Below are 13,237 nucleotides of genomic sequence, written 5' to 3'. Positions count from 1 at the left end.
CCAGTCAAACCCATTTCCTGCCTTTGATGGGGGTGGGTGGATGTGTGTCAGAGGGGCTTGTAGAAGGTCTGCTAGAGTTTTTCAAACTATGAACAGTGAGCCATTACCAAGGGCTGACATCAAGCTTTCTGGCTGTGGCCAGTTTTTTGAAAAATAGGACAGAATAATCTAGAACATGCAGGGGAAATACCCATGTATGAAACTTTTATTTTCTGACCCACCATTATGGGTCACAGTGAAAGAAACAAGGGGGATTCCCAGATGGCCCAGTGGGTAAAGAATTTGCCTGCCAATGCAGGAGATGTGAGTTCAGTCTTTGGGTTGGGGAGGGACTGGAGAAGGAAATGGCAACCCACTCCAGTACTCTTGCATGGAAAATCCCATGGAGAGAGGAGCCTGGCAGGCTACAGTCCATGGGGTCACAAAGAGCCAGACACAACTTAGCAACTAAACAGCAACATAGCAGGCCAGGCACTGAAGCTCAACCACCCTCATGGGACCCTTCCTAAGGTGGAGGCGGCCACTGGGCAAACTGTCTTACAAATAGTCATGCAGCTTATAACAGTGCTAAACGCAATAAGGAAGAGCCTGGGAGAGAGGAGCTGTTAGGTTGGCGGAGTCCAAGGAGGCTTTTTTGGAAAGGTCACAGTCAAGCCCAGATCTGAGAGGGGAAGGAAAGAGGTTGGAGGAGAGCAGTGCAGAGTACTAGGACAGAGAGAAGAGCCCTGGGGGTGGCTCTGAGGTTGGGCAGCCCTTGGGGCATCAAGAAGTGAATAGGAGGCTGACGTGGCTGGATCTGAATGAGCAGGAAATGGGGGCATGAGTAATGAGTAAACTAGAGAGATGGAAATGGGTGAGCAGAGGCTGGCTACAGGCGCCAAGCCTGGTGAGCAATTTGGATTTATCAGTCCATAAACAGCAGTGCAAGAGCTCTTAGCTGGGGAGGACAGGCTCTGACCCTGGTGCTGACCACCTCTCTCTGGCTGTGGTGTGGGGAGAGACTGAGGGTGGAACCTGGAATCCAGGGAAGAGGTGACTTCAAAGTTCAGGTGAGAGATGGCTACTGGCAGTGGAGGCAGAGAGGAGCAACTCACTTCAAGACAGTAACAAGTGTTGACAAAGATATGGAGAGGGTCTCCCGTGGTGGTCCAGTGGCTGAGACTCCGCACTTGCCATGCAGGGGGCCTGGGTTTGATCCCTGTTCAGGGAACTAGATCCCACATGCCACAGCTAAGACCCAGTGCAGCCAAATAAATAAATATTTTTTTTAAAAAAAAAACAACGGCAACAAACAAGGATGTGGAGAAATCAAAACCATCATACACTGCTGGTGGGAAGATTGCGGGCACTTAAACAGTCTGGCATTTCCTCAAACAGTTAAACGCAGAATTACCATCTGGCTCAGGAATTCCACTCTTAGGTATCTCCCCAGAGAAATGGAAACACATGTCCCCACAAACATTTGCATAAGAATGTTCACAGCAGCCTTGTTCGTAATAACCAAAATGTGGGAGCAACCCAAATGTCCATCAGTTGATGGATGGATACACAAAACAGGCTACCTTCATATGGTGGAATATTATTCAGCCACCAAAAGGACTGAATTAGTGACAGATGCTACAACATAGATGAACATTGAAAATATTATGCTGAGTGAAAGAAATCAGATAACACAAATAACCACATACTGTAGAATTCCATTTACAGGAATTATCCAGGATAGACAAATCAGACAAAGTAGATTAGTGGTTGCCTGGGGCTGGGATGGGGGTGTGGCTAAGGGGTTTCTTTGGGTGATAAATTACTCTAAATCTGATTGTGGTGATAGTTGCACAATGTGATTAACATACTAAAATCCACTGAGCTATACAGTTTATTAATTTTTTTAATTCAAAATTTTTTTGGCCACACTGCACGACTTGTGGGATCTTACTTTCCCCACCAGGGATTGGACCTGGGCCCTTGGCAGTATGAGAGTACGGAGTTCTAACCATTGGACTGCCAGGGAATTGCCTGAACTGTACAGTTTAAATGGCTGAATTGCATGGTATGTGAATTCTGTCTCAATAAAGTTGTTGCAAAATTGCTTCGAAAAAAACGATTTGCTTCAGGATATGTTTTGGTGGGAGACTGTATCAGTCTTGGTGATGGTGTGGGCTGAGAGGAAGGGAAGGATCTAGAATGCCCATGAGGGTGGCTTAGCCATCTAGACAACAGGCCTTCTGTCAACATCACTTGCAGAAACTTCTCACGTTTCCTGGTTAGTAGGAAGTGCTCAGTAAATGTCCATTATTATTTTTGTGGCAATCCTGTTGAAAGTTGAATCAGATGCATTCACTCCTTCTTGGAGACTTTCTGTGGCTCCCATCTCACTGGGAGTAAAAGTGAAGTCCTCACCATGGCCCCCAAGGTCCTGCTGGAATGGTCCCTCCCCTTCCGTTCTCTGGATCTCTATCCCCTGTTCAGCGGCTCTGGCCACGCTGGCGGCCTCCTTCAAGTTCCTCCCATATTCTGAGCACAGTCCTACCTCGGGGCTTTTGCACTTGCTGTTTGCTCTTCTCCAGTGGTCACATGGCTCCTCCCTCACCTCCTCTAGATCCATATTCAAATGTCACCTCCTCAGTGAGTCTGTAAAGCCTCCCCATCACCTTATGAATGACTGCACCTCCCCCATCTCACACATGGAATCCTCCTTTTTTTCTCCATCACATCACCATTATGGCGCAATAGATCTTTCATTTTTTTAAAAAAATAGTTATTGTTTATTTATTTGGCTGCATCAGGTCTTAATCATGGCACGTAGCATCTTCATTGTGTCACGCGGGATCTTTTGTTGTGGCTCACAGACTCTCTAGTTGTCGCATGTAGGCGTAATTGCTCCATGGCATGTGGGATCTTAGTTCCCCGATCAGGGATTGAACCCGCATCTCCTGCACTGCAGGACGGATTCTCAACCACTGGACCATCAGGGAAGTCCCTAAATCTTTTACTTCTTTGTTTGAGTTATTGTCACCTCTCTCCCTAGAGACTCGTGAGGGCAGAGACCTGCCTCTCCTGTTCCCTGCTCACTTCTCAGTGCCTACTGCAGTCCCTGGCATGTGACATATTTACTGAATGAAGGAAAGAATTCAAGTTCATTTCCTTTCGATGCACTCGCTGCAGGGTTAAAGCCAGGGCCCCTCCTCAGTCCCTCCAGTGTCGCCCACTTGGCACGAGATATGCTGGCAAATAAACTCTGATCATCCGTTTGTGGAAAGAAGTGCAGGGTGCTGTGGGGACGCAGGAGGGCACACCGTGTGGAGCCTAGAACATTTCAAAAGAAGCTTCCAGAGAGGGTGACATTTGGGCTCAGCTGTGATGAGAGCGGGGGTGAGGCTGAGGCTGGGGTGGGAAGTGGAGAAAGGAGGGCATGCCAGGCTCAGGGGGATGGAATGCACAAAAGCCTGGAGGTGTGAAACAGCTTGGGACATTCAGGAAGCTTCCACCTGCCTCCCCAGCTCAGTGGCTCAGGCCGGAAACCTCCCAGTCATCACTGACTCCTGTCTTTTTCTCACGCCCCCGCATCTGATCCATCAGCTGGCTCTGCTTTCAAAATATTCCCAGAGCCTGATCAACTCTTGTCACCTCTGCAAATACCATCATGATTTGCTTGGACTATTGCAGTAGCCAGCTCAACAGGCTTTCTATTTTGGCCCTTCCCCCCTCCTCTACAGGTTCTTCTTGCCCAGGAAGCCTGTTAACACCCAAGTCACCTCACCCCTTCTCCTTGGCTTCTATCTCACTTGGAGTAAAAGCCAGATTCCTTTCCTTGGCCCACAAGGCCCTAAATGGTCTTCCCCTCAATATTTCTCAGTTCTCACCTCTGACCCTCTTTCCCTCCCCCTCCAGCCACATTGGCCTCATTCCTATTCCCTGAACACACTATGCTAGTAGGAACTTCCCCAGGGCCTTTGCACTGGCTATTTTTTTCTCTAGGGAATGCCCTGCTTGATGCCCTTGTTTCAGTCCAGCCTCTGCCCCTGTGTGGATGTCCCAGAGCAGCCTTCCTGGCCACCAGAGCTGCAGCCCCAATTATTGCCTTCCCCAGGCCCTTGGTCCATTTTGTTTTTCTTCAGTGGGGTTAGTTCTGCCTGACATCAGGCTACAAGTTTGTTTATGGAGCTCCCGAGGGCAGAATCTTTGCCTGTCTTGTTCCCAGCTCTCTCTGCAGTACCTGCACACAGAAGGCGCTGGAGGACTGTGTGTCTAGTGATTAAAGGAGTGAGCCTGGACTGGCAGGGGAACAGTGTGCAGGGGTGAGGCTGTCAAAAGTCTCCAACTGTTGAGCCAAGGAGCTGAGTGGTCTACTGGGGGAGGGGAGGGGCCTTGGATAGGGTTATCAGGGTGGGGGGCCACCCAGCCTCCTCCTCTAGAAAACTGAAGGGCTTGAGGAGGAATATTCCATGCACCCAGGGTGCTGCCTCAGACCTCATCCACTTACTCCCTCACTCATTCATTCATTCATTTGGCAAACAAATGGGTCTCCATTCCACCCAACAAGTTGGCGTGGGCATAAAGAAGGAGGCAGCAAGGATAGCAATGTTTTCTTTGTTCTTATTCTTGGCTGCACCACGTGGTATGTGGGATCTTAGTTCCCCACCAGGGATCGAACCCGTACTCCCTGCAGTGGAAGCATGGAGTCCCAACCACTGGACTGCCAGGGAGGTCCCCAAGAACACCAATGTTAATAACAACATTTTATTTTACTTTTGGGCTTCCCAGATGGTGCTAGTGGTAAAGAACCTACCTGCCAATTCAGGAGACATAAGAGATATGAGTTTGATCCCTGGATTGGGAAGATCCCCTGGAGGAGGTCATGGCAGCCCACTCCAGTATTCTCGCTTGGAGAATCCAATGGACACAGGAGCCTGGTGGGCTACGGTCAATAGGATTGCAGAAAATTGGAGCCGACTTTGAAGCAACTTGACACGCACTTCGCTTTTTACATTTTTTTTTAATTGAAGGATAATTGCTTTACAATATTGTGTTGGTTTCTGCCATATATCAGCATGAATCAGCCACAGGTATGCATATGTCCCCTCCCTCTTGAACTTTCCTCTCACCTCCTACCTGCACTTCACTTTTATAGTGTATTGTAATTTACCTACAGTCACACACACAGGTCTTACGAGTACAATCTGATGGGCTTTGACAAGTGAATACACTTGTGCAAGCTCGATATCCCAGTTAAGATATAGACTATTTGCTTACCCCAGGAAATTCCCTTGCACCCCTTCCCAGTCAATCTGCCATCCCCAGGAAACCATTAGTCTGTTTTCTTTCACTGTTTATTAATTTAGTCTGTTCTAGAACACTGAATGGAATTGTACAGTTTGTATCTTTATAGAGTTTTTCGTTTGCACAGAGCAATGATTTTGAGGTGCAATCATCCTGTTGAATGTGTCAATAGTTCACTGATTTCCTTTTTTTTTTTGGCTGCACCATGCAGGATGTGGGATCTTAGTTCCATGGCCAGTGATCCAATCCTGACCCCGAGCAGTGGCAGCTCAGAGTCTTAACCATTGGACTACCAAGCAAGTCCCAATCATTGCTTTTTTTAAAAAAAATTATTTATTTATTAATTTTCATTTTTGGTTGCGCTGGTCTTCATGGCCGTGTGGGCTTTTCAGTTTTCTCTAGGAGGGTAGGGGCTAAATCCTAGTTGCAGTGCACAGGTTTCTCATCGTGGTGGCATCCCCTTGTTGCGGAGCGTAGGCTTTAGGATGGGCGGGCTTCAGTGGTTGTGGCTCCCAGGCTCTAGAGCACAGGCTCAACAGTTGGGGCCTACGGGTTTCGTTGTTCCGCAGCATGTGGGATCTTCCCAGATCAGGGGTCGAATCCGGGTCTCCTGCTTTGGCAGGCAGATTCTTTATACCACTGAGCCACCAGGGAACTTCTGTCCACAGGATCTTATCTAGCAAGAGGGAGAGATTTGTGCAGGTCTGCCTACAGAATCTGAAGCATCAGCTCCACCAAGGAGATACTGTCTGCCTGTCATTTATTTATTTTTCTTTGATCATCACTTATGTAAAAGCCACAAAAATTGGAAGCTACCTTAATGTTCACCAGTAGGTTAATAAATAGGGGTGCATCTATCCCATGAAATATTATATACCTGTTTAAAAAAATGAGAAAAAGCCATGGACTGACAGAGGAAGAGCTCTAAGATGTATTGTTGACTGAAAAAAGCAAGTTGCCGAATAATAAGTAAGTGAGAGGGGACTTCCCTGGTGGTCCAGTGATTAAGACTGCACGCTTCCACTGCAGGGGATGTGGGTTGATCCCTGAGTTGGGGAACTAAGATCCACATTTGCCAATAATAATAATAATAATAAAAATAAACAATCTCATTGACCACCGGTTGTGAGGGAGTTTGGGTAATGATGCATTTTAAGTGAGCACATTTCTGTCTCAGTCAAAACTGAAGTTCTACGACTAAAGAAGGAGAGAATTGGTGTTGAACAATATATCTCTGCATTTTAAGTTAAGCCCAGTTAGGAAAGATCCTGAACATTGACCTCAGTTCCTTGGCCTCTGTCCTCTGGGCAGAAGAGAGCCATGGGAGAGTTTGAAGCAAGGTAGGCTATGTAAGGGGGCTTCCCTGGTGGCTCAGCAGTAAAGAATCTGCCTGCAATGCAGGAGCCACAGGAGACGCAGTTTTGATCCCTGGCTGGGGAAGATCCCCTGGAGGAGGGCACGGCAACCCACTCCAGTATTCTTGCCTGGAGAATCTCATGGACAGAGGAGCCTGGTGGGCTACAGTCCAGGCGGTTGCAAAGAGCTGGGCACGACTGAAGTGACTGCACACGTGCACACACAGGCTAAGTCGACCCCTCCCAGCAGTCACTTTTTAGAATTGCCTGGGGCCCAGGGACCGTCAAAAGGTTTGTAGATACAATTCATGGAGTCTGTGAACTTGGATAAGAAAAAGAAATTACCTGCTTCCCTGGTGGCTCAGTGGTAAAGAATCTGCCTGCCAATGCAAGAGACACAGATGCGATCCCTGATCCGGGAAGATCCCACATTCCTAGGAGCAACTAAGCCTGTTCGCCACAACTATTGGGACTGTGGTCTAGAACCTGGGAGCCCCAACTACTAGGGGCTGGGCCCCTAGAGCCTGTGCTCCGCAACAGGAGAAGCCACTGCAATGAGAAGCCCATACACCACTACAGAGTAGGCCTAGAGTAAGTAAGTAAGTGTTAGGCGCTGTCATGCCTGACTCTTTGCGACCCCATGGACTGCAGCCCACCAGGCTCCTCTGTCCATGAGGTTTTCCAGGCAAGAATACTGAAGTGGGTTGCCATTTCCTTCTCCAGGGGATCTTCCCGATCCAGGGATTGAACCCAGGTCTCCTGCACTGCAGGCAGATTCTTTACCGACTGAGCTACAAGGAAAGTCCCAATGGGGGAGGCCTCGCTGGCTGCAACTAGAGTAGAGCCCTTGCAGGATGGAAGACCCAGCATAGCCAAAAATCAATAACAAAATAAAATTATTAAAAAAAAGAAAAAATAAATCGCATCTTTCTTTTCACTAACCAACTAAAATCCAACATTTCATTCTGTTTTTGTGGCAGGTTGTATTTTCTGCAGAAAAGACAGAGACAAGCCTCTATAGACAGGCCTTCCAATTTTGTACGAAGACGGGCCTCTGTCATTGGACAGAGGCCAAGGAACTGAGTCCAGTGTTCAAGATCTTTCCTGACTGTGCTTAACTTAAAAAGTACGATCTTCAAGATCTTGCCACTTCCCCATTAAAAGATGAAGTCTGTCTCTCCCCCTTGAGCCTGTTTGACTACCTTTCCCAGTAGGGTTCAATGAAAGTGATGCTATGTGAGCTCTGGGGCTAGGTTATAAAAATGCCATGTACTTCGGCCTTGTTCTCTCTGGACAAACTCTTAGAACTCTGCCTGCATGCTGTGAGGAAGCCCACGAGTGCATGGAGAAGGCTGCATGGGGAGGACTTGAGGTCCCCCACCTTGTCCCAGCTGAGCTGCTGCCCAATAGCCAGTTCCAACTTGCCAACCAGATGAGTGAGCCAATTTGATAATGGGTTCCCTGCCTCCCAGAGGAGCTGTCTCACTTGTTGCCTCATGGATCCAAGATGAGCTGTTTCCACTGAGCCCCACCCCGAATGCATATTCAAGAGCAAAGTAAATGATTGCTATTGTTTTAAGCCACTAAGTTTTGCAGAAGTTTACTCCATATCAGTGGATAACTCATAGTTACAAATGTAGGTGACAACCCACATTAGCAATACCTGTGTAGTATTGGCAACACCTGTGACTTTGCTTATTCTGAAATCTCTTATTCTACTGATAGAAATCACAGCTATTTCCAAACCACATCAGAGCTGTTGCAGATGTTTGAAATATGTTTCAAGTTCTTGTCACTTAATATGTTAATAAAGAAGCATAGGACTTCTCTGGAGGTTCAGTGGTTTAAGACTCGAGCTTCCAACTCAGGGGATGTGGGTTCAATCCCTGGGCAGGGAACTAAGATCCCACATGCCAAGTGGTGAGGGGAAAATAAAAAAAGAGAGAATTCCAGAATGAGATGATGGCATCAGAGACTTGATATTGGTCCCAGATTGCAGCAGGAAACCCCCAAGACAGCTGCTAAAAACCCCCATCCTTGGTGTTCCCACACAACTACATTACATTTAAATATGTAAGTGATGGGAAATTAGAGACATAACTCCAAAAATAGTTAATGACCTAAAGGACAATAACTTTGGGGATTGTCTTTCTACTTGAAAAACCATCGTTTCATACCATATTGATTTCAGACTAGTTAACATCTAACTCAACTGGTACAGAGACTCTCAATCAGTAATAAACAGTAAGTCAAAGGATTAACAGATACATATCACCATATATAAAATAAACAATGAGGACCTACTGAATAGCACAGGGAACTATATTCAATACTTTATATATTCAATACTTTTATATTCAATAACATATACTGCAAAAGAATGTGAAAAAGAATATATATTTATATACAGCTGTATCGCTTTTCTGTATACCTGAAACTAACACAACTTTGTAAATCAACTATACTTCAATTAAAACCTAAATTAGAAGGCTAAAAATAATATAAATAAGCAAAATGTAATTATAAGCATTTTAAATCTTAAGAATTACAGAAATAGTTATATAATAAAATCCATCAAGGGACTTCCCTGGTGGTCCAGTGGTTAAGACTCCATACTCCCAATGCAGGGGGCACGGGTTTGATCCCTGGTTGGAGAACTAAGATCCCACACGCTAAAACAGTGTGGCTAAAAAACCAAAACCAAAAAACATCAATAATACCCTCAAAAATAAAAGTAAGTCAAAGATACGTTCCCCTGGAATGCGTGCGTGCTTAGTTGCTTCAGTCCGACTCTTTGTGACCCTATGGACAATAGCCCACCAAGCTCCTCTGTCCCTGGGGATTCTCCAGGCAAGAATACTGGAGTGGGTTGCCATTTCCTTCTCCAGGGGAATCTTCCCAAACCCAGGGAACTGAACCCAAGTCTCTTACATCTGCACTGGCAGATTCTTTACCACTAGCGCCACCTGGAAAGCCTTCTTGTGAAATTCAGTTCAGTTCAGTTGCTCAGTCGGGTCCGACTCTTTGCGACCCCATGAATTGCAGCACGCCAGGCCTACCTGTCCATCACCAACTCCCGGAGTCTACCCAAACCCATGTTCATCGAGTCGGTGATGCCATCCAACCATCTCATCCTCTGTCGTCCCCTTCTCCTCCCGCCCCCAATCCTACCCAGCATTAGGGTCTTTTTCAATGAGTCAACCCTTCGCATGAGGTGGCCAAAGTATTGGAGTTTCAGCTTCAACATCAGACCTTCCAATGAACACCCAGGATTGATCTCTTAGGATGGATTGATTGGATCTCCTTGCAGTCCAAGGGACTCTCAAGAGTCTTCTCCAACACCACAGTTCAAAAGCATCAATTCTGCGGCGCTCAGCTTTCTTCACCGTCCAACTCTCACATCTGTACATGACCACTGGAAAAACCATAGCCTTGACTGGACGGACTTTGTTGGCAAAGTTATGTCTCTGCTTTTAAATATGCTATCTAGGTTGGCCATAACCTTCCTTCCAAGGAGTAAGCGTCTTTTAATTTCTTGGCTGCAGTCACCATCAGCAGTGATTCTGGAGCCCAAAAAATAAAGTCTGACACTGTTTCCACTGTTTCCCCATCTATTTCCCATGGATGATGGGACCAGATGCCATGATCTTAGTTTTCTGAACGTTGAGCTTTAAGCCAACTTTTTCATTCTCCTCCTTCACCTTCATCAAGAGGCTCTTTAGTTCTTCTTCACTCTCTGCCATAAGGGTGGTGTCATCCGCATATCTGAGGTTATTGATATTTCTCCCGGCAATCTTGATTCCAGCTTGTGTTTCTTCCAGCCCAGCGTTTCTCATGATGTACTCTGCATATAAGTTAAACAAGCAGGGTGACAATATACAGCCTTGACGGACTCCTTTTTCTATTTGGAACCAGTCTGTTGTTCCATGTCCAGTTCTGTTGCTTCCTGACCTGCATACAGGTTTCTCAAGAGACGGGTCAGATGGTCTGGTATTCCCATCTCTTTCAGAATTTTCCACAGTTTATTGTGATCCACACAGTCAAAGGCTTTGGCATAGTCAATAAAGCAGAAATAGATGTTTTTCTGGAACTCTCTTGCTTTTTCGATGATCCAGCGGATGTTGGCAATTTGATCTCTGATTCCTCTGCCTTTTCTAAATCCAGCTTGAACATCTGGAAGTTCACGGTTCATGTATTGCTGAAGCCTGGCTTAGAGAATTTTGAGCATTACTTTACTAGCGTGTGAGATGAGTGCAATTGTGCGGTAGTTTGAGCATTCTTTGGCATTGCCTTTCTTTGGGATTGGAACGAAAACTGACCTTTTCCAGTCCTGTGGCCACTGCTGAGTTTTCCAAATTTGCTGGCATATCGAGTGCAGCACTTTCACAGCATCACCTTTGAGGATTTGAAATAGCTCAACTGGAATTCCATCACCTCCACTAGCTTTGTTCATAGTGATGCTTCCTAAGGCCCACTTGACTTCACATTCCAGGATGTCTGGCTCTAGGTGAGTGATCACACCATCGTGATTATCTGGGTCGTGAAGATCTTTTTTGTACAGTTCTTCTGTGTATTCTTGCCACCTCTTCTTAATATCTTCTGCCTCTGTTAGGTCCATACCATTTCTGTCCTTTATCGAGCCTATCTTTGCATGAAATGTTCCTTTGGTATCTCTAATTTTCTTGAAGAGATCTCTAGTCTTTCCCAATCTGTTGTTTTCCTCTATTTCTTTGCACTGATTGATGAGGAAGGCTTTCTTATCTCTCCTTGCTATTCTTTGGAACTCTGCATTGAGATGGGAATATCTTTCCTTTTCTCCTTTGCTTTTCGCTTCTCTTCTCTTCCCAGCTATCTGTAAGGCCTCCTCAGACAGCCATTTTGCTTTTTTGCATTTCTTTTCCTTGGGGATTTTCTTGATCCCTGTCTCCTGTACACTGTCTCGAACCTCTGTCCATAGTTCATCAGGCACTCTGTCTATCAGGTCTAGTCCCTTAAATCTATTTGTCACTTCCACTGTATACTCATAATGGATTTGATCTAGGTCATACCTGAATGGTCTAGTGGTTTTCCCTACTTTCTTCAATTTAAGTCTGAATTTGGCAATAAGCAGTTCGTGACCTAAGCCACAGTCTGCTCCCAGTCTTGTTTTTGCTGACTGTATAGAGCTTCTCCATCTTTGGCTGCAAAGAATATAATCAATCTGATTTTGGTGTTGACCATCTGGTGATGTCCACGTGTAGAGTCTTCTCTTGTGTTGTTGGAATAGGGTGTTTGCTATGACCAGTGCGTTCTCATGGCAAAACTCTATTAGCCTTTGCCCTGCTTCATTCTGTACTCCAAGGCCAAACTTGCCTGTTACGCCAGGTGTTTCTTGACTTCCTACTTTTGCATTTCAGTCCCCTATAATGAAAAGGACATCTTTTTTGGGTGTTAGTTCTAGAAGGTCTTGTAGGTCTTCATAGAACCGTTCAGCTTCAGCTTCTTCGGCGTTACTGGTCGGGGCATAGACTTGGATTACCGTGATATTGAATGGTTTGCCTTGGAAACGAACAGAGATCATTCTGTCGTTTTTGAGATTGCATCCAAGTACTGCATTTTGGACTCTTTTGTTGACCATGATGGCTACTCCATTTCTTCTAAGGGATTCTTGCCCACAGTAGTAGATATAATGGTCATCTGAGTTAAATTCACCCATTCCAGTCCATCTTAGTTCGCTGATTCCTAGAATGTCGACATTCACTCTTGCCATCTCCTGTTTGACCACTTCCAGTTTGCCTTGATTCATGGACCTAACATTCCAGGTTCCTATGCCATATTGCTCTTTACAGCATCGGACTTTGCATCTATCACCAGTCACATCCACAGTTGGGTATCGTTTTTGCTTTGGCTCCATCCCATCATTCTTTCTGGAGTTATTTCTCCACTGATCTCCATTAGCATATTGGGCACCTACTGACCTGGGGAGTTCATCTTTCAGTGTCCTATCCTTTTGCCTTTTCGTACTGTTCATGGGGTTCTCAAGGCAAGAATACTGAAGTGGTTTGCCATGCCCTTCTCCAGTGGACCACAATCTGTCAGACCTCTCCACCATGACCCATCCGTCTTGGGTGGCCCCACACGGCATGGCTTAGTTTCATTGAGATAGACAAGGCTGTGGTCCGTGTGATCAGATTAGCTAGTTTTCTGTAATTCTAGTTTCAGTGTGTCTGCCCTCTGATGCCCTCTCGCAACACTTACCGTCTTACTTGGGTTTCTCTTACCTTGGGCCTTGGGTAATTCCTCTCGCCACCGCCGTCGCCGCCGGCCCCAGCCCCCAGCCCGGCCTAGGCCCTGTGAAATAGGAGTTGACAAATAGCAGGCGTCTGGCCATAACCAGCCCACTAGTCTGTTTTTATAAGTAAAGTTTTATTGAAACACATTCTTTTATGTACTGTCTATGGCTCTTTTCTTTAATTGATGTATAGTTAATTTGCAATGTTGTGTAAATATGTATACATACATATATATGTATTCTTTCTCAGATTCTTTTCCATCATAGGTTACAGATATTGCATAGGCTTCCCTGTGCTGTACAGTAGGTCTTTGTCGTTTATCTGGTTTATGTA

At 45.8% G+C, this 13,237-nt stretch overlaps 1 protein-coding gene across 3 annotated transcripts in view; it reads left to right on the top strand.

Annotated features, from left to right (window-relative positions):
• SULT2B1 (sulfotransferase family 2B member 1) overlaps nucleotides 1-13,237 on the top strand; it is a 76,647-nt gene that overhangs the window by 3,321 nt on the left and 60,089 nt on the right. The window lies entirely within an intron of this gene.

This window comes from Giraffa tippelskirchi, chromosome 7 (genome assembly GCF_054371585.1).
Source record: "Giraffa tippelskirchi isolate mGirTip1 chromosome 7, T2T-mGirTip1v1.2.pri, whole genome shotgun sequence".
NCBI lineage: Eukaryota > Metazoa > Chordata > Mammalia > Artiodactyla > Giraffidae > Giraffa > Giraffa tippelskirchi.
Note: the sequence above shows the minus strand (reverse complement) of the source record. Positions and strands in the feature narration are given on the sequence as shown.